Here is a 25,076-nt window from a genome sequence, read left to right as displayed (position 1 = left end):
ATGTCTAAACCTGTTAAACCAAAAAGCAATTTGTAATAACGTACAAATGTGCACCATGATGAATAAATAATTGTGCTACTAACTCTTGAATTGTCACTTTGCGTATAATCAACTGTGTGCAGACTTTAGTGACCTTGTTTTGAGGCTGAAAAGAACAAATGGCTCATGTATTTTAGCGTGTGTGTGTGTGCTTGTGATGGTATCCTTGTGTATTTGATTGTGTGTGTGGGGTTTTGAGGGTAGGTTGCTTGCGTGGAAGGAAATGTGTGATTGTTTCTTACGATTCCAAAGCACAGCCTTACACTTTTTGTCTGAAAAGCGCTTTATAAATACAGTTTGATTGATTGAAACGTTATACAACTTGATCAAAACCTACATAACAATCCCATACAATAAAAAACATGCCAGTCAAGTCGCTTTGTCCTCATCCTGTCATGTGCTGTTTTCTCATCTTCTTTATGACATGTAGAGCGTGTAGAAATGCTTTAAACAGCTCATAGACGGCGGCAGTGCTATGTAGTCATCGCCCCCTGTGGGACTGAAGCCCGGGAGGCTCCCAGTGTCTCATGTGCTCTACAAGAGATAGAGAGCCCAATCTATCACTATCTCTGATCCATCCAGCGTTAAAAGGCCACTTTGAAATGGTAATATTACAAAGGTATCGCACACATTCAGACAGTAATTCCACTGTTTGTAATATAGGAGCATAGCCATTGGTAATACAAATAGTCATTTTTCTTTGGCGGCTGCAGACCGAGGGAAGCATAAAAGCCTGTCCCGGCGGTGATACCCCTCGAGAGCGTGAATGATGGGGGATATTTCTCAAATGTAGAAAAAGCAGCGCGTGATGGAGAATAAAGTCATGTGTGGTATATATATAGGTCTCAGTGACAATGAAAAAGGAGTGATTTAGAGGTATAGAAAGTAGGCTACATGCCATTTCGTGGACATTCATTTGTCAAGTACAGATACAAAAAAGTACCGGTAATTGAAATAAGATGTATGGAAATGTTAAGGACATTTTGTAAAACATTTTCTTTTTTATTGAAGCTCGAGTACCGTATTCAGGTCGTGAGAGGTGGAATTAAATCTGTGTCTACCTCGTTTCAGCGCTGGCACATCAGTAGAACTCGCATGCATGAATTTTTGGGGTATTTGTGCTGGTTTAGAGCAGCTTTTTCAGAAGGAAAACACAGCAGTGGTTGACCGTAATTGCACCGTCAACATGCTCTCATCCCAAATATCCCATAGAGACCAAAGTTGAAAGTAGCTGGAGTTTTGGGAGTGATTTGGAGTTTCATTTCCCTTTGAAAATAAGGAATTTTCTAGTACTTCTTGCAGTTACTTGACCACAGCTCACATTAGTTTGCAATGTATGTATAATGAAAGTATAATATGTATAATGTGCGGATCTATGGGTACAGTTCTGGTTAAATCACAGCTGCTTTGATCAATTTTGCAAGTGCCACACAGCGCTCGTCATTACAGTAAATGTGTAAAGCCTCAGTGTCACGACAGGATGATGGAAAATCTGTTTTTTTTATATATATTTATGTGAAAATATCCTTTGGCCACTGTCATCTCTGGTACATCCTAATGAAACCGCATCCATTTTTGCACCCATCACACACTATTCCACCAAGTTCATCAGTAATTTGCCCAAGGACACTTCAACAATGGCTGACCCTGAGCACCCGCTTGGAGCAGACGTTTATGTAATTCATTTCAAAAGTCAATTTCCACACACCACCACTGCCCATCGCTTGTTTTTTATGGCACACACAACCCATCTGCACGTTTTCACAACCCGGCATTTCTCCAGGGGGTTCAAACTTAACCGCTTGTTCCTGGCCTTAAAAAAGCTAACTCAATCTCTTAAAGTGGCTTTTGTGGCTGTCAAAACGGGTTGCCATGGTGACGGGTCTTGCCGTCGGTGACAGTTCCCTGCGACAAAAAGCACATATACATGTTATAATAGAACACGCCACGTACAGCCCCGTGACCTCCCAAACGCATTTTCAAGACGCAATACATTTCACACCGATTTGTGTCTTTGTGTGAAGAGAAAAGGATTATCGAGGCTACAAAAGCTTAAATGTAAGCCTCAATTAGGGCAGCACAATGTAACCGAAAAATATTGATATTGTATTGAATTGGCTGACGAAATACAATATCCACAAAAAACAAAATATATCACAGAAAGACAAAGGTTTGACAGTTTGACTAAAGCGTGTACTGTATATTTTTTATTTGCTTTAACATATTGTGTCAAAAACTAATATATCACAACAGAATTATAATACTAAATAGTAGGAAAAAATAATAAATAGTAGGAAAAAATAATACTAAAATTGGGCAAATATGTTTTGTTTTTTTTATTTATTTCTTTTATTGTGTGCTGTCCTTGCCTCAAGTCTGAAAAAAACAACAAAAAAAACTAAATAGTGTATTGCTCTGAATGTATTTGTCCATGTAGCATCTCACCTACTCCAAACATTGTTCATTTATCAGCTACTTTTACTACATGTTTTCTATTATTTTACTATCGTGGTACTTAAGCCTATACGACTAAATATCTGACAATATTTTAAAATGTATTTCTATCTTTTTTCCGTAGCTTTACAACAGAAAAACAGCACCGGTTTACAATCCCAAAATGACACAGCGCACGGCCGATGAAAGAACACTATTCATGAAGATAAAAACGATACAAAACTACAACTGTTGCCATAGCGATTGTCAATTTAGAGCAAAACATGACACCATTTGAATTGCGAAAAGTCCTCAAAACGCAAAATAATGGGCTGAATTTTCCAAAGATTGCTTGTGACTCTTATGCAGCTTCATGCCAGACCTGCACCACAGAACATCTCTGCGTCAACATCTGCTGCGTTTAACAACACAGACATACACAGGCTTAATGACGCTTCTTTATTATTCCCTGGACACCGAGAGAAAAGAGCGTTTTGGCAGATGGGAGAACCTTGGAGAATGCTTGGCTCATCATTAGTTGATGCGGTCTAACACTAGAAAAACTACTGAAATATTTAAAGTTGTGCCAGAAAATCTACAGCTTTCTCCGCTTTTATGAAGATCACAAAAAGAGCCCTACTTCTTGTAACTTTTATGTCATACTCACATGCAAATTGCGTCAAAAGGTCTCGCGGTGGTCGCTTAAAATGCGCTGCTATTTATGCGTCAGCCGCTCCTTGGACGTGTGAATGACAGCAGGTGTATTTGTGGTGTACGCTTTGGCCGCTACAACGTTCACGCTGCTCTGCTGAAGCTGATTTAGTTTTGTTTTTATAGAACAGAGATGTGTTACCTGCTGCAAATCATAATCACGCTCTTATTTTATCCTCAAATCAGCAGACCTATAATAAAAATGATTTACACTTTAAACTTGTGGCTTGAGAAAAACACAGACTGTGCAGGTTATTTTTTCTTACAAATAGAAAATACTAAATAAGAAAACTGTTGGAAATAAAAGTGGATTTAAAGCACTAGTCTATATTATTGTTCTTCCTGGGGCTTCAGAGGTAGAGAACCAGAGCCAAAGTTGAAGACGGGTGAAGAGGTCTGGGCTTGAGATGGTGTTGGCGTGAGGCGGTAGGTTCACTGGACACTGCGGGACAGAAAAGCCTCACTGCCCATGGTTCAGCAGGACCATGGATCACCCTCCTCAGCTTCTGTGCAGGACAGAGGGGCCGTGGTGATGGCTGTGCGCTTAGGCGGACTCGTTGTGGTGGGCATTGGGACTTGGACAGTTTGCAAACGATCGCCGTATGGGACGCTCCTGGATATTTTCAGAAGTTTACAGGCAAATGTCCTGATGGAGCTGTGCGTTATGGAGCATGGAGGTCCCAGGGAGAGAGAGAGAAGAGGCAGGGGGAGCACTATCCACGCTGACCCGGGCCACACATGGAGAGGGAAGATAACTCACCTGGAGCCGCTACACCTGTGCGTATTATATTTTTGGTGAACAGCCCCTGGCCCAGAGTACAGCCTGGGGAAGTGTTGTACCAGGCGGGGACATCAGTCTCTTCGAGCGCCTGGATCTTTTTCCTCTAGACACACAACACTCAACCAAAGTTATATAGAGCACAGACTGAGCACAGCCAGTCTGCTCCAAATGCAGGATCCTCTCTATGTTTTGAAGATAAAATATTCTTCTATATGTGTGAAAATCCTGGAGCAGAATCCAAAGTTTATGGACCTGATGGAATTAAATGAAAGACTGCGGAAATTCTCAGTGCACAGGACGCAGACGAGGCACTGGCTCTTTTGTAAATTTTGTAAATGGATGTTTTCTTCTTTAGTGGCTCTAAACGGTAAGTCATTCACGTTTTGTTCTTTTGTTATGTTTTTGCCTGTAAACATTTTCTTGTTCGAATGGGTTGGATTTACACGTGATGGATAAGCATCAGATAAATGAGGGACAATTTACCAGTTTCAGTATTATTTTTTACTTCTTTTGAATCTTCATTTCATTGTTGTAGCTGCTGGAGTTTTGATATTTAAAATGATTCTTTAGCAATGTTCCCTCTAATTTTTCACGAGTCTGAGCAAACACACAAACTCCCTGAGTGTCCCATGGACCAGTGTGAGCGACATCGACCTGTGCACTGTGGTCATGCTGCATCACATCCATCCAAGTTAAAAGGTTTATTAAAAGAATAAATTTACCACATTTACATTTCTGTTATAAGACTTTTAATTAATTGCTTTAGCCACTTATACAATGAAAATGACAAAAATCTTGCTCATGACCTGTGCAGTATGTTAATATATTGGAAGTATAAATATTTAATTTTAACTATGGCAAAACATGAGCTTCCAACCAAACCAAGACAACTGTAAACTCCAATGTTGAAAACACACTTAACATTTTTATGATAAAGCTCTGACTTGTATTATGAGTATAAGCCATTGTGTGAAGCTTTTTTGCACTGAGTGAGATTGTCCTACTGTGTCTGGGAGACAGTCCGTTAACTCTTTTTCAGTAAATGACACAATCATTTGATTTTTACAACTCATGAACTAGTGACAGTCAATGACCAACACACACTGAGAGGAATCTGTGTCTGCACAGCTGCTCTATTACTGTACATGTTTATATCATATCAAAACACAATATAAAATATATATTTGTATATAAAATATAGTCAAAACAAGTGGTATGGGTCAAAATAAATATATATTTACAAACCACACATTGCAAACGGTGAACAAACACACATACTTCAAAATGTGAACACACTGTACATTATTATACAGTGTGACAGTCATTCTGTGACAGTGTGTGTGATGATTGGTGGTGGTCGGGGGCAGATTGGCATTAGCTAATGATTACACATGATATATTTGACCCACAATTAAGTGAATAGCAGAATAAACCACACTTACCGATCAGGAACAGCATCCAGTCCATCAGCACATCAGGTCCTCTGCTCTTGAGTCCATCATGAGATCTTCACTCGGTTCCACGAACCACTCCGGGTCCAGATGCCTCTAGTTTAACTTGTACAAACATCCACAGTGTCCTCGGTCACGCACTTCCTTTGTTTTGTCCGTTTCGTCATGTTTAAAACGCAAAACTGCTGCAAAACAGTGCGCAACAGTGCGCCCGAGGGCGGGCCGTCGGAACGTTAAGGGGATAAACACTTAGCATCATTAGCATCATTAGCATCATTAGCATCATTAGCATCATTAGCATCATTAGCGAGTTTTCACTCCACATCGGCCACATCGGCTAAAACTCTGGTAGCGGCGCATAAGGACATGAGGACATAAGGACATGAGGACGCCTGTTAATGACGTGGATAAGCTGCGCAAATACGTCTGTGAATCACGTAATTGTCTGGAGCAGCTCGTCCCCGGTCACACTCACTGTCTCACATTGAAAAATAGCGCAGAATGAGTGTGTTGTGTGTTTATTTTATTTTCAATTCCGGTTCGATTTTTTTGTGCACAGCGCAGATTTTGTGTGCGCGGAGACCGTGTCAGCAGTGCGCCAGTGCGCACGCGCGCAGCTTAGAGGGAGCAGTGTTCTTTAGGGATATAAGCTATTTACACTCACAGCTCATTAACCATTTCTCTGGGAAAGATGCATTTAAGCCATACGTGATATTTAAAGGATCTTAAAAAACAAACACACACACACACATATACATTGTTGGCTTGGGTTTTCTTAAAAGAAGTTGAAATAAAAATGTGATTTGGGCAAATAAAGACCAACAAGGCCACAGAAGGTTATTAAACTTTCAGATGGAGACATTTTCAATCGTTGCATATTGAAATGTTACAGCTCAGAGTTTCATTGACAAAATATGGAGATTTGTACTTGCCATTTTTTATTTGACATGTTGCTCAGTCGGTGCAGAATCATCCGTTTGAAGTTTGAAAAACACGGCGTCTAGACTTGGAGCGTGTTGGACCTGGTTTGACTCAAGATAAGAAGAACTTTATGGGAGATTAGGACTTATTTATTTTACAGCTTCAAGTCATGAATAATAGCACCACTTTCTGAAGCTATTGGTAAAATAATGTAACTTTTGTTTGCTTATCCTGACAGAAGACGTCGAAATTTGTGCTAGATTTTTTTTCATTTGGACATGCAAACTTGTCAAACATCAAACTCAGTTTTAAATCTAAGGTATAGTTGAATGTCGTGATGTCTTGTGAACGCAGACTATTCATATTTCATAATCGTGCTTTACATGATGAACACTCCACTGAACTTCTTTTTCAGTGTGGGGAAGATGGTTTTTACTACACCCCATTGCACATTGTTCAATGGAACGTTTTCACTTCATTTAAAGGCGTAAAGAAAAAAAATGGCCCTCGAGCAAAAGGATGGATGTTGGATTAACCTTAGGCCGACACTTGAGGTCTTTTCATAATTCAGTGGCCCAAATGCATTAACTAATTCTCTATCTCTCGCGTCTACACTGTGTACTCATATTATTTAGATCTAAAAATAACATTACTCTTTGACTTTTCTTCCCAGCTGATTGAGCACCTCTTCATGAAACAATGATTCTTCACACTGGCTACTCTTCTAGAATACAACTCACGCTCTAAGCTTTATAGCCTAATAAATTTATGGAACAATTGTTGTGCATGACTTCATTGTTTTGCTTTTAACAATATTACAAGACAAATGGCAACGATATATAGCTATTATTATGGCACCATCTAAAATAGTGTCTATCTGCTGACAGCTCAAGGCTTCAATAACGCTCTGGTTTTCACGTAGAGAAAACTGCACCAGGGAAGAAACACCTGAAAATGTTTTGATGTTATTGTCAATTATATGAAAGCTGCAGATATTAGCCTCTAGACGCAGTGTGTCTTATTCTCAACAGGAACTGGGAAATGAAATGAATCAAATTATAGGGTTATTGCATATCTTTAAGACAGTTCTGAGACACGCTTTGCAGTGTCTTTGCCACAGGATTGTAATGTCTCACAAACATGCATATGGAAATGAGCTGACACGTAGAAAACAGTGTTATATGATCACTTTTACAAGGCAATACAGTGTGAAAAACTCCAAAGACTATGATTAGATTTTTCTTTTTGTTCTGTTTGTTGACACTGAATTTATAGAGAATGACTGATGATCCATAGTTCAGTGTTTCCCATTATCATTTTTGCCCCATTGTCTAAACAAACTAAGCAATAATGTTATTAAAAATCATACTTTTTATTGTTGTATTACACTGGGTTACAAAAAAAAAACATTTTTGAAAGTTGTCTGTGTTTTTTTAACTGAATTAGGACCATTTTGCACCGCTGAATCCAAAAATGATATCCATTTTTCTCAGTCAGGTCAGGTTTTTATGCTAATTTGATTTTGGAAAATCCGATCTTCTGACTAAATTGATTACAATTTTGTGACATTATCAGTTGATTTTCTTTAATATTTCTCATCCAAAAAATGTTTTAGGAGATAAAAAATAGTTTTCTAACAGAATGTATTAATTAAATGTTACATTATGTTAATTGATAAAGGTAAGTACATGTAAATTGGAACGTTACGTTATCATTGTGCAAAATTCAGGACATGAACTTCTGTTTCTATGAACCCCTTGAATGTCTCAGCAGCAGGGATGTCTCTCTTCAGAGTCCAACAGTAATCAGCCATCATGACTGCCCCAGCGTCCCTGATACCTGCTCTCCATCTCTTTTATGTCCTGATGGAATCTCTCCACCTGCTCATCACTCAGTGATCCCAGATTCTCAGGAAACCTGAACATTTAGCTCCTTTTGGGAAAAAGGATGTGGAGCATCATCATTAAAACCACACTGGAGGAATCTTTGTCACTGATGTCAGGAACTTCTACAAAGATAGGAACTGGAATTTGATCACAGTGAGCTACAGGACGACGTGCTGATTCACGGTCAGGATACTTGAGGCTGCTTCGGTTCTTTCTGTTGATCTCAGTCACATCAATAGCCCAGAAGTAGCATGCCACGTGTGGCGCCCAAGCTTCATCTTGGTCACCAAGTTTAATCCCAAAATAAGCATGGTAAGCACGCTTTATGAAACTTGTGACTTGATTCCTGTAAGGAACATTGGTGTATTCACCGCAGATGTAGCAGAATGTCAGGCTTATTTTTGCAAGATCTTCTAGTCGAAGCCATTTCATTCACTTGTAATATATAAAAAAACAATTAGTCATAAGTTGGCACATGCGAAATCTTCAGAATTTGTTTATAGCGAGAAATATAACAGAATTTTGCATCATATGACGTGAAAATACTCATACATGTAAACAACATCGTCCAAAAACAAATATGTAGCTTAGTTCAGAACGTTGACCTGATTGAGCAAAACAATGTGATTTTTGGATTCAGCACATCAAAATGATCCTAAATCAGCTAAAAAATCTTAGACAATAAATTTAGTGTTGACCAGTGTTATCATAAATATAATATAGAAGCAACTTTAATTGATTTTTAACCAGTTATTTTCAAATTATTAGTGGCGATAAATGACATATTCCTGCAAAAAAATGTATATATAACAAATAAAATAACATAAATAATTCAAATAAGGACAGGAAATGAGAAAAAGTATGTGTGAAATGTGAAAACACTGGTTTATGATCATGTTTTCACTTTATTACAACATCCACATTTGTTGTTCTGATAAAATCTTAATTAAATGGACACATATTAATTGGAAACCTGCAGTAAAAGGCATGATAAGAAATTAAAAAGTGTTAGTGTTGATAACGTACGTAACATTTTATTCTGTGACTGTATGACTTCATGTGAAAAAGTACTTTATCAACTCTGAATAACCAATAAAATACCAATTATCACGTAATATGTTAAATCAAACGTGGTCCCAGTTGTTACAATAAAGTTATAGTATAATTACCTCATTAATTTGCACGGTTATAGTTTCAGGAAGTGTTGAATCATATGAATCTCAGCAGAAATCAAAAGAAGTCTCACGTCTCGCACACGTATAGGTAAATGTTTTGATTAGCCACTGAAGAAAAAGAGCACATGAGCACATTCAGAGCTGTAAAACACTCACCAGTGAAGAACAGATGTGATTTGTAATAAGTACAGATTTATGACAAGTCTGGCACTACTTCCCACAGTTCTACGTCTGAAAAAAGTAGCTATTCAAACTCTGCCAGTTGGCTACAATACATTTAGTAATGGTTTTTAGATTGACTAAACCTCCAAGTATTCTTCTCCAACACACAAAAGCTCACAGTGAGAAACGACAGTGTTCAGTTTTAACGCCGCGAAAAGGGAAAGCGTAAAAGTCTAATTAAGTCAAGTGACTGAAATATCCAAATGGAAAACGAACAAATAAGAGAACGTAGACTGGGTTCACAAAGAGATATTCAAACACGGTCCTGGTTTAGTCCTAGTTTTGATGTGTTGTGCGTTCAAGTGTGATCTCCAGCCAACAATCATGTGTTACTGATCATTACTGCGATTATTACAATACAATAATACACGACAGAATGATAAATGAGAAGCTGTTAGACCTTGCGCCAGTTTTTCTTTGTGATATGAGCTCAGTAATTCGAGAAATATTATCCATTAAGCCACATAAACTGCAAATTCTTCACTTCACTTCAGTTTAAACTCCATACAAGGTTATGGTGTCACGTAAACGCAGCTCATTATATCTTTCCCGTAAGTGACATTTTACCAGGTGCTTTATAATCACTATTGAAAATCCATGTAGCCCATTGTGATCAATTGCTTTTCTTGTTTAATCCATTAGTCTCTGTAGTCCAAAGTCCTGTCCTCAGCACGTTTTCAAAACCAGCTGCTGTGGCTTTCTTCACATGACCGCTTTGTCTTATTGGAATCAATGAGGAGCCAAGGTGGTTCTCTCACTCCATTAATTTACTATCATAGAAGTGCGACTTTGGGCCAAGCCTAAAGAAACACACATTATAGAAGCACACAGTTGTTTGTTTTTGCCAGTGGGAGTCCGACATCCATATTAACATCCTGCGCTTTGGTGGGAAGAAGGTAAATAAACTATAAGAACAGGCTTTATTAGAACTGACTGTGACTAATTTTACAAACATAATAAAGTTTACATGATGTGTGGTTGATTCTGCGCAGAGTTGACTTGGAGTTCAACGCTGCATAATTTATCTCATGGCCTATAAAAGCAACAACATGTAACTTTCTGGAGGTGGCACGTCACCAGCATGAGTCAAAGGAAAAGGAACGTTAAAACCAAACTTTGGAACATTCTCCATGAAGATGAACACGTTTTATGCCGTACTATGGAACGTTACAGCCACAGCAACGACATTTCCACAGAGATTCACGATCGTACAGAGCAAGGCCACACGTTTCACATTTAAAAACTGCTTTAAAGTTAATTTTTGGCTTAAAAGTTACACAGTGGCACGTCGCCTGGTATTGCTCTTACACTGTTTAGATGTGGTGTGCAAAAAGTTCATTATAGTATTGATTTTTATAGAATTATTCTGTCACAGCTCTATAGTGTGGCTTGTTTAGACGAAAGAAACTGGTTTATACAGAACATTTGACATTTGATTCACTGTTTTTATAATTAAAACAGGTGTATTTCATATTAACTTTGCACAGACAGCGGTTTAACAAAGTCTTTTAGCGTCACAGTCGTGTTTTAGTCGATTGTTTTGATCCTTCAGAGCCGTTAAACTGTTAAACTGCACGTGTCTCTGTGTAAATGTAAATGTGGAGCTCGTATAAACTGTGGATGAATCATATGTTCATCCATCTTTAGTAAACAGAAGATAAATGCACCTTTAATGTTTATTTTTTGTGAACATGGGGCTGATCATTAAGGGTCATGAAAGCCTATATTTTTCACTGAATCGAATCAATCTGAACTATATATCGTATCGTATCGAATCGAAAAAGTACTGTTTTGAGATATGTATCAAGGTATGTACCGTATTGAAAAAATCTTAATGATACCAGCCTTAATCCTCTCAGAATAATTAAAGTAGAATTCCATTTTAGTTTACACATTAAAAGTACATTTATTTAGGTTACTCAGGTCAACTGTTTTATCTTTTATTTGATCTAAATCCCTAAATATTAAGAAACATGTGCAATGATATATTCTGCAAATTCATTTTTCATAAATTAAGACTTGTTTGTGTCAGATTTCACAGTCCAATTAAAACAGTACACTTTAATTACAACAATTAGCATTTTTCTTTGCACATCTTTATCATCCATCCCAGTATATACGCATTGTTTTCTATATATAGCAAAGAAAAACAACAACAACAAAAGGCCTAACAAGCTCTGAAGTGTCACCAACAGCTGCATGAATCCACGTGGGACAGAGATGTCAAAAGTAAAAAATGGGTCTCAGTTCCCCACAATGGTGTTTACCGCGAGTGTGTGTGAAAATCAATACTCCTCCAGCTTCCGATCCAGGACATCCATCTACCTTTCTTCCCTTCTGGCCATTATCCTTTTATTCAAACATACTGTAACTGAATTGGCTTGTCCCATTATGGATAGATTTACTTTGTTCATTGCCAATAAGGAATAAGCCGTGTTCTGCGCAGCGGCTCGATCCTCCGCGGAGAGCAAGAAAGGAACAATACATGTCAATAAAACTAATTAAATGAACACAAAGAGTTGCTATTTAACATAAAATGTCAGCTATTGATTGTTCTTTTGTTTGTTCCTGTTAGAGTTTGTGTGGTCAAAGGCTCTACGATGATCTATGGGATGAGGTACAGCCTAGAAACGCAATTACCCAAGAAATCATATAGTGTAACAGGCAATTTGTGTATGTATAAATGCACAGTACGGTGCTCAAGTTTGGACTTATCAATAGATAGATTTGACTTCTAGTTCAAAATTCTGGAGGTGAACCAAGCTGCTTTGGATAGTAGTAGTTCAACAAAGCAAGAAGCTCATTTTTATCACAAATAAAGACGAGAAAAACAGCACAAATTACTCAAAATACAAGTTTGAGTGAGTTAAAGTTGCTCAGTGATTGTGCCTCCAAACTGGAACTCCTGAGCAGTGTGGAACAGAGTTAAAATTGGGCCCAAAAAATGTAGAGTTTGGATTGGCCTTGGACTGGATTCGAGTCAAGAATCTAAACAGTGGAGCACGATTGACAGGTGAGGCCGAAGAAACTACAGCTAAAGGCTAAATGTAGCATCAGATACACATCGCAGCACGTTTTTGTTTGAGGCAGGTGGTCGTTTGTAATCCCTCATTGCATTAGGACAGCAGAATAATGGTTACGACACTCCACTTTGAGCGAAGGTACTGTGTTTGCTGCCTAATTCCCCCATAAATAAAAGCATAGATTTACGTGGCGGTCTTAGGTGCGGGGAAAACCTATCTAAAAATCTACTAACCACTCTGAAACCATACACTTTGCCAATTATAACAACCACTTCCCCTTCCGCTTTATTGACTTACGTTTGGTTGAGTTTAGTCATAGTGGACAGTAAGTCTGCCCACAGTGCAGCGTAAGCCGGCTCAGGCCATTACTGCTTGTCAGTGGAAGCAGAATAGACAGGTCGGTTTGTTCTAATTTCCCTGAGTCCTTCACAGCTGTACAGTCCATGTGAATTTGAGAGTGCTCCTGTTTTATTCATGCACTTCCCACGCAGCATGTGTCAGCAGCAATCTCACAACAGGCTCAAATATGGGAACAATTTGCCCCCAAAGTCCAGGTTATATGTCAGTGCTTCCTTTTACTGACTGTGCAATGTATTATTAAGAGAAGCGTGTGTGTATTACTTGCAAAACGTACTGCACAAGCATTTTTTTTTTATTATTTCACCTGTATAATGTAGGGGAATAAATGTACGTCTTAGAATTTACACGGTGCAGTACGTGACTTTCTGCAGGTGGCACGTCATCTACATGGTTCCACGGAAATTTAACCCAGTAGAGTTACGTTGAAGTTCCTCTGGGCTCAATTTGACCCCAATTTATTTTTCTTATTTATTTTATTTTCATTACTAGGCTGTATTTTTGTAAAGATTGTGCATTTTTGGACCTCAAAATCTCCTGCAACCCTTAATTTTAATCATGGTACTGTGTTTGTCAAGTTCAGTGGTGGAAATTAAGTTGATCTGAGTTACAAGAGAAACAAATTGGGGTCAAATTGAACTTTAACGTACTTTAATTTTTGATACAAATCATCCAAACGAAGGAGTGGCCCAATTTTCAACCTATTTGATGAAGAAATGACCGAGTTCTGCTGTGAGTGAGATATTTTTTGGGGTCATAAATTACCCCAGGACAACACAAGGGTTAAAGTTAAAACAAACCATTCTAGAGCAAGATAATGCCGTACTGTGGAATATCATAGAAAAAGGAGCTCTTCCCTAAAACAAATATGAGTCAGAGTCAGGTTTGTGGAGACGCAAGCCCGCTCACAGATGCACGGAGCCAGAAGGTTCTCGGCGCTAACCTTGAGAAGAAAAATAATATTTAAATGTAATTGTGCATTTTCTATTAATTGTGTATTTTCTAAGCTTCTTTGCTTCTTTAGAAAGCTGCTCATTCAAAAGAATAAATTGCAGTGACTTATGTGAAAATATGAATTGAGGGCTGCAACAATAAAGTCTAATTACATCTGCAGTTCAGTAAGGAGCTCATACTTTTATTACACAGAATAACCTGCAGCTCTTTGGTAAACGGCTTTGATGAGGCTGTAGCCGACATCATTTTACGTCACAATAACGGCCTTGGAGATCGAGATTTGATCAAAGTTACACACAGAAAAAAAGGTAATGTAAATGCAATTTGCTAAGACCAAGATAAACAACTTTAAAAAGGAAATAAGCAAATGATTAACAACTAAAATGAAACTCTAAAAATGAAAACTAAGGCTATTAAAATGACATTGTGCTGCAGCAAAGACTGAATTATGGGTTGGGTCACATTCAGTGATACAAATTAAGACGAGAAAAGAAAAACAAAAGACCCTTTCGACAGATCTGATTAGAAAAATACAACTTTATCTAAGTTTTGACAAAGTCTGATTTTAATCTCAGAAAAAAAAAAAGTGTTTCATCACCGTTTTGACGACACGTAAGATGAAACACAAAGTCAAATCTGATCGGTGCCGTCAGATACAACTCTTAAACAAAACAACGCCGTGAGAATTTGAGCGTAGTAGAAATACGGCCGCACGAGCGTTGAGTTTGACATTTGACTTACCTCCTCTCAGGCAGCACAGCGAAGTGAAGGTGAAGCAATGAGAGACGGGATCCCGAAGAGCCCCGCTGTAATTGGGATGGACATATTCAATCAAAACACTTTGGACACTAGTCTGCTGGCTGGAGGGCGACTGACAGAGGTCACAGAGGCTCAGGGTTCACACGGTTTGGCTCTAATTAGAGAGCGATGGTCCGTCTGTGTCATGGCGGATGGTCATTAAATCCACAGTAACATCTGAAAATCGGATTTGAGGGAGCGTAGTGCAATTCTGGACATTTAAAAAAACATAAAATACTGTAGATTAAGTTGCGTGATGGGAAAAGATGCTCAAATACAAGGTTGATTTGCATGTTAATTGAAATTACAACTGTTTTTTGTTGTTTCTGTGAGGAAGAAAAGCGTACAGACTGTAGTAAACGGAAGAATATTGTTAATTGTCTAAAAAATAAATAAAAATGTGTATCATTATAAGACAGGAACAACTATCTACTGCCACAAAGGGGTCGAAAAGCAATGGTTTGACTCAAAACGTATAGGATAGAGAGAACTAAATAAGAGATCAATACAAGAAATAAAAGAAATATATGAGTTTGGGCTATTTCTGTATCCAATAATTGGTCAGTGTAATGTAATGTCTAGACACAGTGACTCATCCGACTTTAATAAAAACAGAACACTTCACATCTCCAAAGCCAAAAACAAGTAAAAAAAAACAACAAAAAACACAAAACAGGCTAGCTACACATGTAATTGTTAACTTTTCTCGTGGATAATCTGCTACCTGCTCTCACTAGCACAGTACTTAAATAAATACTCCACAGCAAGACACTAAGATGCAATTTACTTTTATGAAACATGAGTTGGTGCAAGGTTTTATTTAGATCCTCTGATAGTTATTAATGCACCAATCCTTATCTGCAGTGTCCAGAGTGTTCGTTTGTTTCTAAGGGACATGCAATAAATTCCCCATGTTTCGTGCAAATGGATTGAGCATTTTGAAGGTTATAAGAGAGCTGCGAAACCTCAAAGGGCACTATATTCATGTAGTAGCTGAAAATGAGGGAAGTTAAAGCCTCCACTGTGCTTTTTAGGCTGATTAGTTTAACGTACTAAAATATATCAGCCCTGACCCGAATCACTCATGGTAATTCACAAAGGGGCTTAAGACTGTGTACGCTGTGATCTGTAATGCTCATTTAAAACAGCTATTAGAGACTCTATATATCTTTTAATGCAAAGAAATAGGCTCGTAAAGCAAAAATACAGATGGATTAAACAAAGAATGCAGCACACAAATGCTGTGTGTTTGTTGGTGACAGACAGATCACAAATACATGTTATTAACCCCAAGTCCATTTGAATGTTTTAAGAAATTTGAGGCTTTTGACCACAATATTCAAATGAAAATCTACTAATCCAGGCTTTATTTAGGACTAAAACACAACATTATGGCAAGGCAAGTTTATTTGTACAGCACAATTTGTACACAAGGAAATTCAAAGTGCTTTACAGAATAAGAAAGACATTAAAATCACATTACTTTTAATAGGTTTAGGGGTCAACAGGAAAAATACATCATTATACAGTACAAAATTCGTCAAATAATTCAACAAATTGGAGAATCTTCTGCTGGAAAACATAAGCAGGTTTTCATCACACATTTAAAAAGCATCACTATCTGTGGATTAACCATGTTGGAGACAAAGTGTGGAGTTTAATGTGGGACGTGCACATGTGTTTTGGCAGCGCAACAGACTGTCACAATTTTGTAATACTATGGGCAAGGAAATGGGGAAAATATTTGTGTACACACTACCAAAAACATGGATAATGATGTGTTTTTGGGCTAACCACTGATGCACACTTCCCACAAAAGCACGATTATTTATTCAAGATATTATTGGCAGCATCAAAAAAAGCCATTACCCACAAAAGGAAGACGCCCGGCAACTGGAAGGACATTGTGGACGAAATTCAAGTTATGGAGAGGCTCACATATATTCTAAGGTTACAAAAGGAAAATATGAAGAACAACTGGGAAAAATGGAAACTGTATTTAAATGACAGCTGACCAATTGTTCACTGTTATATTGTTATGTTGTTGTTGTTGTTTTTTTTTAAACAATAAAATATAAGTAAAAAAACAAACATAATAATAATAATAATAATAATAATAATAATAATAATAATCACAAATAAAATTAACATTAACAAGGATAAAAGTGCAGAATAAAACCCTTTCTGTCTCACATCATCAAAATATCTAATTAATTTGTTGTTGATAGTTCCGGCAGCGTTCACAGAAAGAATTCCTTTGGTTTCTTCCCCTGGACATGTCGCTGGCTCGTCAGAAATCTTGTTAGAAAATGTAAAAACGGTTTAAAAGTGTTGATTTACTTAAAATAAAATCATAACTAAACAATTCTTCCAGCACTGTAAGAGGTAAAATGATTAAAAAGCAAAGTACAGAAGTAAAGAAGCAGCAGGACTCTTCAGAAGCAGGAAGTACATCATCATTATGTTTATTTAATGCATTGTTATGATGTTTTTTGAAATGAAATCTACCTGTGTGTACGACGACAGCTAAACCTTATGCTGCACATTTATTCTACGTGACTAAATCCCTTGATATTGCAGATTACGCAGGTGCCCAGCATGTTGATGGAATATGCACATAATGATTTAAAGTGTATGAAAACTACAGTCAATGGTAAATTAATGAAACTCCCAGTGTGTCGTCAGCGGTTCTGTGAATTTGCCATCCCTGCACATTGGATTGACCCAAACAAGCACTTAATACATTGCTTTTTCTGGTCCAAGGCACATGAATGGGTCCAGAGGAGGTGGAGACACAGAATCAATTGGTTTGACAGAGAAGTGAGACAGGAAAAGAGCAGAGACCAGAGGGTGGATGAGGGTGGATGAGGCTGAGCCAATCCAGCCTGTGTCGTAATTAAGTTTTTATATGGAGGACCCCAGGAAACGGTGCGCCGCTCAATAGCCAATCCAATCAATATCAAAAGCTCTAATCCTAAGCAGCAATTTCTTAAAAGGCCGCTGGCTGGCCTTGGCGGTCCTTATCATCATAATTATCCAGAGGAAATCAATAATGTGGCTTCAAAGAAATACTTTCAAATACAGGCAGCTCACCTCTTATGACTATATGTGAGGAAAGTCATGCAGATAAGACTGTGAATGTTAAAAGAGTTTGAATCTCAGATAGTAGTTTAGTTTACTTTACATTTCTCACTACTCATCAGTACCTCAATCCAAAGTACTACATTTTACAGTGACGGTACTGTTCACCTTGCTCAAAATGACAATATAATTCACGTCTACAGCTTCTACGACGAGATGTACTGAAGTAATCTTTCCCCGCACGATTGTGGCTAATGTTCTGAATTCATATTAAGCAGCTGTTACTTGTTGTATTAATAAAAACAGCTGCAGTAACCGTCACATTCGCTTTATGGTTTGTCTAACGCTGCGTAATGAAGCAAAACAAGCCTAGGTCAAACGCGTGATGGTTCTCAGGTGGGTCCTTTCTTCAGTCGGGGTCAGAGGGTAAATCTGTGGCTCCGCGTTACGACAGCGCAGATGTTCGCTAACGTTAGCTCCTGTTTTCCACTGGGGAAACACATGGGGCCTGTGAGGTCAGTGCGAAACATATGGACTCAGTGTATGGGCCAATAACTTAACGTGTTCTTTCATCCAGATGTTGAGGTCAATTAGGGATTCAAATCATTAGTCAAGTAAAACGTATTTGGTGAGAAAATGAAATAACGCGTATGTTTGGATGGAATCTATGTAACTACTGCCACTTATCTATTACAACCCCAATTCCAGTGAAGTTGGGACGCTGTGTAAAATTTAAAAATACAGAATACAATGATTTGCAAATGACTGAGCCCTTTGGAGATGCTCCTTTTATACCCAACCATGACACACGCCTGCTTCTAATTAACCTGTTCACCTGTGGAATGTCCCAAACACGTGTATTTTAAGCATTTCTCAACTTTCCCAGTCTTTTGTTGCCCCTGTCCCAGCTTTATCGGACCATGTTGCAGGAATCGAATTGAAAATGAGTGAACATTTGCGTTAAAACAATAAAATGCATCAGTTTGACCATTAAATATCATGTCTTTGTAGTTTATTCAGTTCAATATAGCTTGAAAAGGATTTGCAAATCATTATATTCTGTATTCTTTTTTAAGTTTTACACAGCGTCCCAGCTTCATTGAAATAAATAAAAAAATCATTGATCAAAAAGATGCACTTAAAACTATAAAACAGAGACTCGAGAAGGAATACAGATGCAGAATTAAGTCATTTCAGTTCAATGTAAACTCTAAAGTGCCATTTATCTGTCTGTTTATATCACAATAACATCACTTTACCATTAAATGATTTCATGAAGCTGGTTACATACGAGTAATGATCAATTAGACACTGTAAATGAAACAAAATGAAGGATTTATTGTTTGATCATGGCGTCAATTATTGTGAATAATCATAATATTGTGAAGCATTTTCTCACAATGATCCTAACACTTACATTTAATATGGATACATCCTTATACCCGAGTAAATTCAACTCACTAATGCGACTTCCTCCTTTATTAAAATGTTCAAAAAGCATCCAGAGCCAATTAACTCTGTCAACAACAGTCATCCACTAGGTTTGTTAACATCACACACGAGCAGAGCAGAGCAGAGCGTGCCTAATCTTATTTTCCCTCTGACTCTGACATAATTACTTAATTAAAGGTTGATTATTATGAGATCCAGTCACCAGAGTCATCACCAAACACAACGCATACTTTAATTGCTTTGGGGAAGTTGGGATCCATATAAAAGCCTCCTCGGTTTGCCCCGTTAGGTCTGGCAAAGCTCACACTGTAGTATGTAATGTTCAAGGGTAAACTAATGTTGTGATCAAGAACAGGTCTAAAATGTGGTTACTCGATAATTTTGATTATTCAGGTCGCAGGTATAGCCGGAAGAATTAAAAAAATAAACAATTTAGAGGTTGTGAGGTGCAGTAAAGTGGTCCCTCGTTTATCGTGGGGGTTACTTTCTAAAAATAACCCGCAATAGTCAAAATCCATGAAGTATCAGCTTTATTTTTTACAATTATTCTCTATGTTTTTGGCTGTAAAACCCCTCACCACACACTTTATACTCTTTTCTCACACAGGCGTTAACATTTTCTCACATTTCTCTCTCGTTTAAACTCTCTCAAAGTTCAAACCTTCGTAGGCGTCTTTGTCGGTGCAGAACGTTTCATCGACATTGTGGGTTTTGTCAGGGAGAAAGCAAGTTGCAAACGTACAGCACTTCAGAGTCACACTGAGATCCAACGTTTATGTAAATTTGTCTGAACACATTCTGTACTGGACAGGAGACACGGCACGGAGGAGACTGATGGACAATGGTCTTAGGAGGACGCCATGCAGACCAGAAGAGGACCCTCCTTATACACACTAACGCACACATTGGGAGACGCTATAAAAACTGTCAACATTCACATCTCAGGGCTCTCTTAAATAAATACTATATATATATTTCCGCAGAGTAAGTTGCTTCATTGTTCACTTTACCTGACTTAATATTTCAGGCTCTTGTTCCTCTTTAACGCTTACACCAGAAACGAACATTCCTACAAAGTACAAATAACTCATTTCAATTCACTTTGCGTGCTTCTGTCTGTCCCAAGTGTCCGCACAGACACCGGTAAAGTGGCATTTCAATATTCTGCACCTTCAACATGGAATAATTTACAAAAAGTTTTGAAATTACAAGAACTGACTTCGGTAGTTCAGTTTAAATCTATGTTGAAAGGTTTGGAAATTAAGTCTGTGATTTGTAATTGCTTTTAAGAATCCATTTTGTGATGTGTTGAAATGTGTGTGTGATGTAACTGTGCTGCTGTCTTGGCCAGGACTCCCTTGAAAAAGAGATTAGTAATCTCAATGTGACCTTCCTGGTTAAATAAAGGTTAAATGAAAATAAAAATTAAAAAAATGTACTAATGTTCATGCTTTTAGTTTCATTTCATAAACCTGGTCATATAGATCCTAACAGTGTTGATCTATTTGACAGTTTGATTGGAAGAAAACAAAGGATTTCATTGTCGGTCATGGTGTCTGTGATTGTGAATAATAAATATATGATGGCGTTTCTTCTCACAATACCCATAACATAACATAAAATATGATATTCTGGCAACCACCTGGGATTACACCGTCATTTAGTATGTATAGCGCATAACTAATAGACCCTAAAGCTCTTGTTGCAAAGCTGACATCCTCACGTCACATAGCCTTATTTACTCTCTATTATGAGCAATATATTACACATTGCATGCTTTTAAAAATAATGGAGCACTTTGCAAACAATTTATGAGCACTCCTCCGGTCTTTATTTATGGACTGTGTCTCATCACCTTTTATGTCTGGCCCCAGGAAATGTGTCACTGTGTTGACAAGAAATAAACACTATAACTGTGCTCAGTGGCATGAAATCATGAGCTATCAACAAGCAATTTACTATTCGAATCGCAAACTAGTAACAACAAATGCATTAAACGTACGGAAATTTCAACAAGTAAAGATGTGGGGATACAGCGCAAGGACGAGTAGGGGGCAAAGAGATGTGTTGCGTGACTGTTTAGGGCGCTGTGCCTTAAAAACAAGAAAAACAAAACTCATTTTAACCAGTTTTCAGTGGTCCAAAGTTATTCCTCACAGCAAAATGTCTATAACAGTTTTCACGTGATGGTAAACTTAACATTTACTAGCAAAAGACGTTTAAATCTGTCAACTGGACAAATTGTACAGTACAGATCTTAGCCAGAGAAAAGAAATAGTTTGAGAGGAGAGTTAAAGAAGCTATTTAATGTTAGGAAAGAGAATCCTTCCTTAAACAGGAATGGAGGCCTGATACAGAATCTATCCCCCGTCTATAACTCCATCCTCAGACCTAAACAAAGAGAACAATAGTAGGATCGTTTAAGCTGAAACTGGAGACAATAGCTGTTTATAGTTTCAGTGTAGTTAGCACCTCCCTTCAGACAGATAGAAGGCAGTGTCCACCGGATATCTAACCAGAACTGAAGAAAAAGCAGCTTGGACGAGCAGCGAAACGTCTTCACTCCTACAACGATTTGTCCAGTTGGCAGATTTAAACTTCGTCTTTTGCTGTGGATCAGACCTGGACGACTGCGGGATTACACAGACATCTTAACATTTACTAGCATGCTAACGTGCTTGTTTGACAGTAAAATGCTTTCTAATTAAATGTAGACAGCACGCAGCGGACTCATTTGGACCCCGAGAGCTGCTTATACGATACATCTGTACTGGAACAAGACACGTTTTGCTCAAGTACTTGGAAAATAATCATGCACAAAATGTTTAATCTAGTTATAGTTCATTCCAACTATTTGACACTGGAAGGGTTAGGGTTTGTTTATTTTTTTTAGTTTAACCAGCCTTTGTTTTTTTTTGTATGCTCTACTATTATAATTTACCATATCATTTACCAACTACTGCAATATTATTCCCTTCTCAACATAACTTTGGAGCAGTTTGGCTTACAGTGCCATTCTTTCTGCTGATTTCCTGCACGTTTGTGGTACAAAATAAGGCAACCAGTTAAAAAAAACCCATTCCCTATTAACCAGATGGGTGCACAGCGAGTCGCCAGAGCTTTCAATGTAACAGTAAATTTAGCTTTTTCCGAGCATTGCACACTCTATGTTGTTGGGAAGTGTGCCATTTTCTGACACAGCTGCCCGGGCTTGTCACGCTGAATACTCTGAACACTGGCGGCTGAGTGAGATCCTTGTTCACTCTGTGCCACATAATAGCACGGTCACAGTAATCCGTCCCCTGTGCAGGTGCAGCTATACGAAGGGACGTGGTAAAGCCAAAAACTGTGCAGAGATGCTTTGGGAATAGAGGTATTTGGAAGAAAAAAAATGGTGATATAACACAGGACTGCTACGATTCATGTGAATAATCATGACTAGACTATTAAACTAAATGTAATCTGGACTATAAAGACTAAAAATACACACAAAAAGACATTTTATTCCAATGAAATGTCAAAAAAGACATGCAATTTTACACCACAACACATTATTCATACATATTTTCTATCTAAACGGCTTCAGTCACCATATTTCAACTGTTACTTGTTCAAAAATCTAATTGTACAAAAGAAATAATCATTGGACGAGTTGACTACTAATAAAAACTGAAGAAGTCCTATTCCACCAGCTGTAAAGGACAGGTCAGATGTAAGTGCTAAGATGATGAGAGTCAGCAGTTTGTCACAGCTGGATACTGCGCTGGCAAAGCTGTCAGGAGCAGTGAGGATCCAGATCTTGAGCGATGCTGGAGCTGGAGCACCAATCTCACCCTTTTCCACGAGAAGCAGCGTGCACAGAGCTGCTGCCGGTATGAGTCTGTTCACTGAAAGCGCGCTGAAAGTAAGACGTTTTGTGAACACTAAACCCCTGAGAGGCATTCTGCACGCTTAAATCTTCACAACGACGGTTTTATTTTACATCAATTGACCTCATATTTGTGTAGTTTTTGTTATTTTTAGCTCATAAAAAAGACAGTTTTGAAATCCACCCAGTCATATTCAAATTATACACATTAAATTTGTAAGGTTAGCATAATAACAAACTTCCTGAATCAACGTAAAGCCGAGATCGTGCAAAGGGCAGGCCAAAACCAAATAAGTTCAAAAAAGTCCAGGGCTGACTTCTTCTCCCAGTCCAGCCCTGGCTATGTTGTGGTATTTCTCTACAACTCAACACTCACACAGATGGACAATAGAGTAAACACAGCTTTTTTGATACTGACCCCAAAAAAAGTTAGTCAAACGTTATCATGCTATATCTACAGACAACAAACTAACAAGTTAACTCCAAAAACTAAGTCCCCCTGTTGGAATTATTACATCTAATCCAGGAAATGTTTTCATCTGCTGGAATTACGGTTGTGCAAATCCGGTTGTCCAAATCTGGCCCCTGACGCTGGAGCAGGTGACCACTTGAACCACTTTTGGCTCAGAGGTTGTATCTCGCTGCCGCCCGGGGCTCATAATCAGCTCATGCATCATCTGTCCCTCAACATGGATTAACCAAGTGCCTGCAAAAACACAGGAGAGGCTGGGATGAGGGAAATCTGCCACTAGAGACCAAAAGTGGGCAGGCGCTTTATCCCCCTCTGCCCATTTTTGCATCAAACATACTTTTTTTGGGGGGTGGAACTTCGGATTAAATGAAAATCTCATTAATTTAACTGGTGAATTTATGATATAAAGTAGATTGATTTGTGTAAAATGTTCAAATGCACCAACAAGTCTACACTGATTCTCTGGGAGCCTTTAAATTGGCTTTGTAAAATGTTTAGAACTTATTCGCTGTTAAGATACAAAATAATATAACCCAAATGATAATGACGGCGCCCACAGCAACTTCCAGAATAAGGAGAATTAACAATTTATGTAGAGTTTAGATCGGGCACAAAAGATCCACGCAGGACCGTGCACCCGATGATCCGAGTTTTATTGTTTTATTGGGAGAATAAGCACACTAATAAATACAATTCATCATAGTTATGTTTGTTGTTATGCAGACATTCCAATATTCATTTGCACTTACGGCCAGAACAACATCTTAAAGCAGCGGCGCCTGCAGGGGTAGACCTTGAATTTCCTCGAGTTCAGTGGATCTCCCAAATTACGCATGGAGCAGCGCAACTCTGATTATTGACTAAATTGTTCACCCGAGGGCAGGGTTGTAAAACTATTCACACATGCCTGTTTCTGACATTGGATATGCAGGGTACCAAGCGCTGGGTCTTTTTTACTCCCTCCAATCCCAACGAGGACAGCGAAAGAAGAGAGCCACAGAGCAAAGACGACGACATGGAGGGGTAACCAGGGAAAATGTTCAAAAATCCTGCAGGCGCCTCCTCTTAAAAGTGCTTGCGACGTATTTACAATTTGAAATGAGACGACGTGTTTTTACAAGTAGCCTCTGGTCTTTTTATATATATTTATGCATGTGTCATTTTAGCACAACTCATGCTTCATTCATTTTGACTCAAACTGTACGTAAGAATCATGGGATGGCTGTGTCTACATGTGTGCCGTGGACTCGGTAAGAAATTAATATGCATGTGATTAGGGACCAGTTCAAATGGTTTCCTGTGCTGTGCTGCTGTTTCCTGCCACCCAAGGCAACAATTACTGTAAATTCATTACTCCATAAAAGCTATTATACTACCATTAAAAGTCGATTATGAGATAGTGTGTTGTCGGAAGATAGGTGCTTGCAGGGCCTCTGGGTATCAGTCACAGAT

This window comes from Periophthalmus magnuspinnatus, chromosome 13 (assembly GCF_009829125.3).
Source record: "Periophthalmus magnuspinnatus isolate fPerMag1 chromosome 13, fPerMag1.2.pri, whole genome shotgun sequence".
NCBI lineage: Eukaryota > Metazoa > Chordata > Actinopteri > Gobiiformes > Gobiidae > Periophthalmus > Periophthalmus magnuspinnatus.
The sequence above is the reverse complement of the archived record's forward strand: the minus strand, read 5'-3'. Positions refer to the sequence as shown.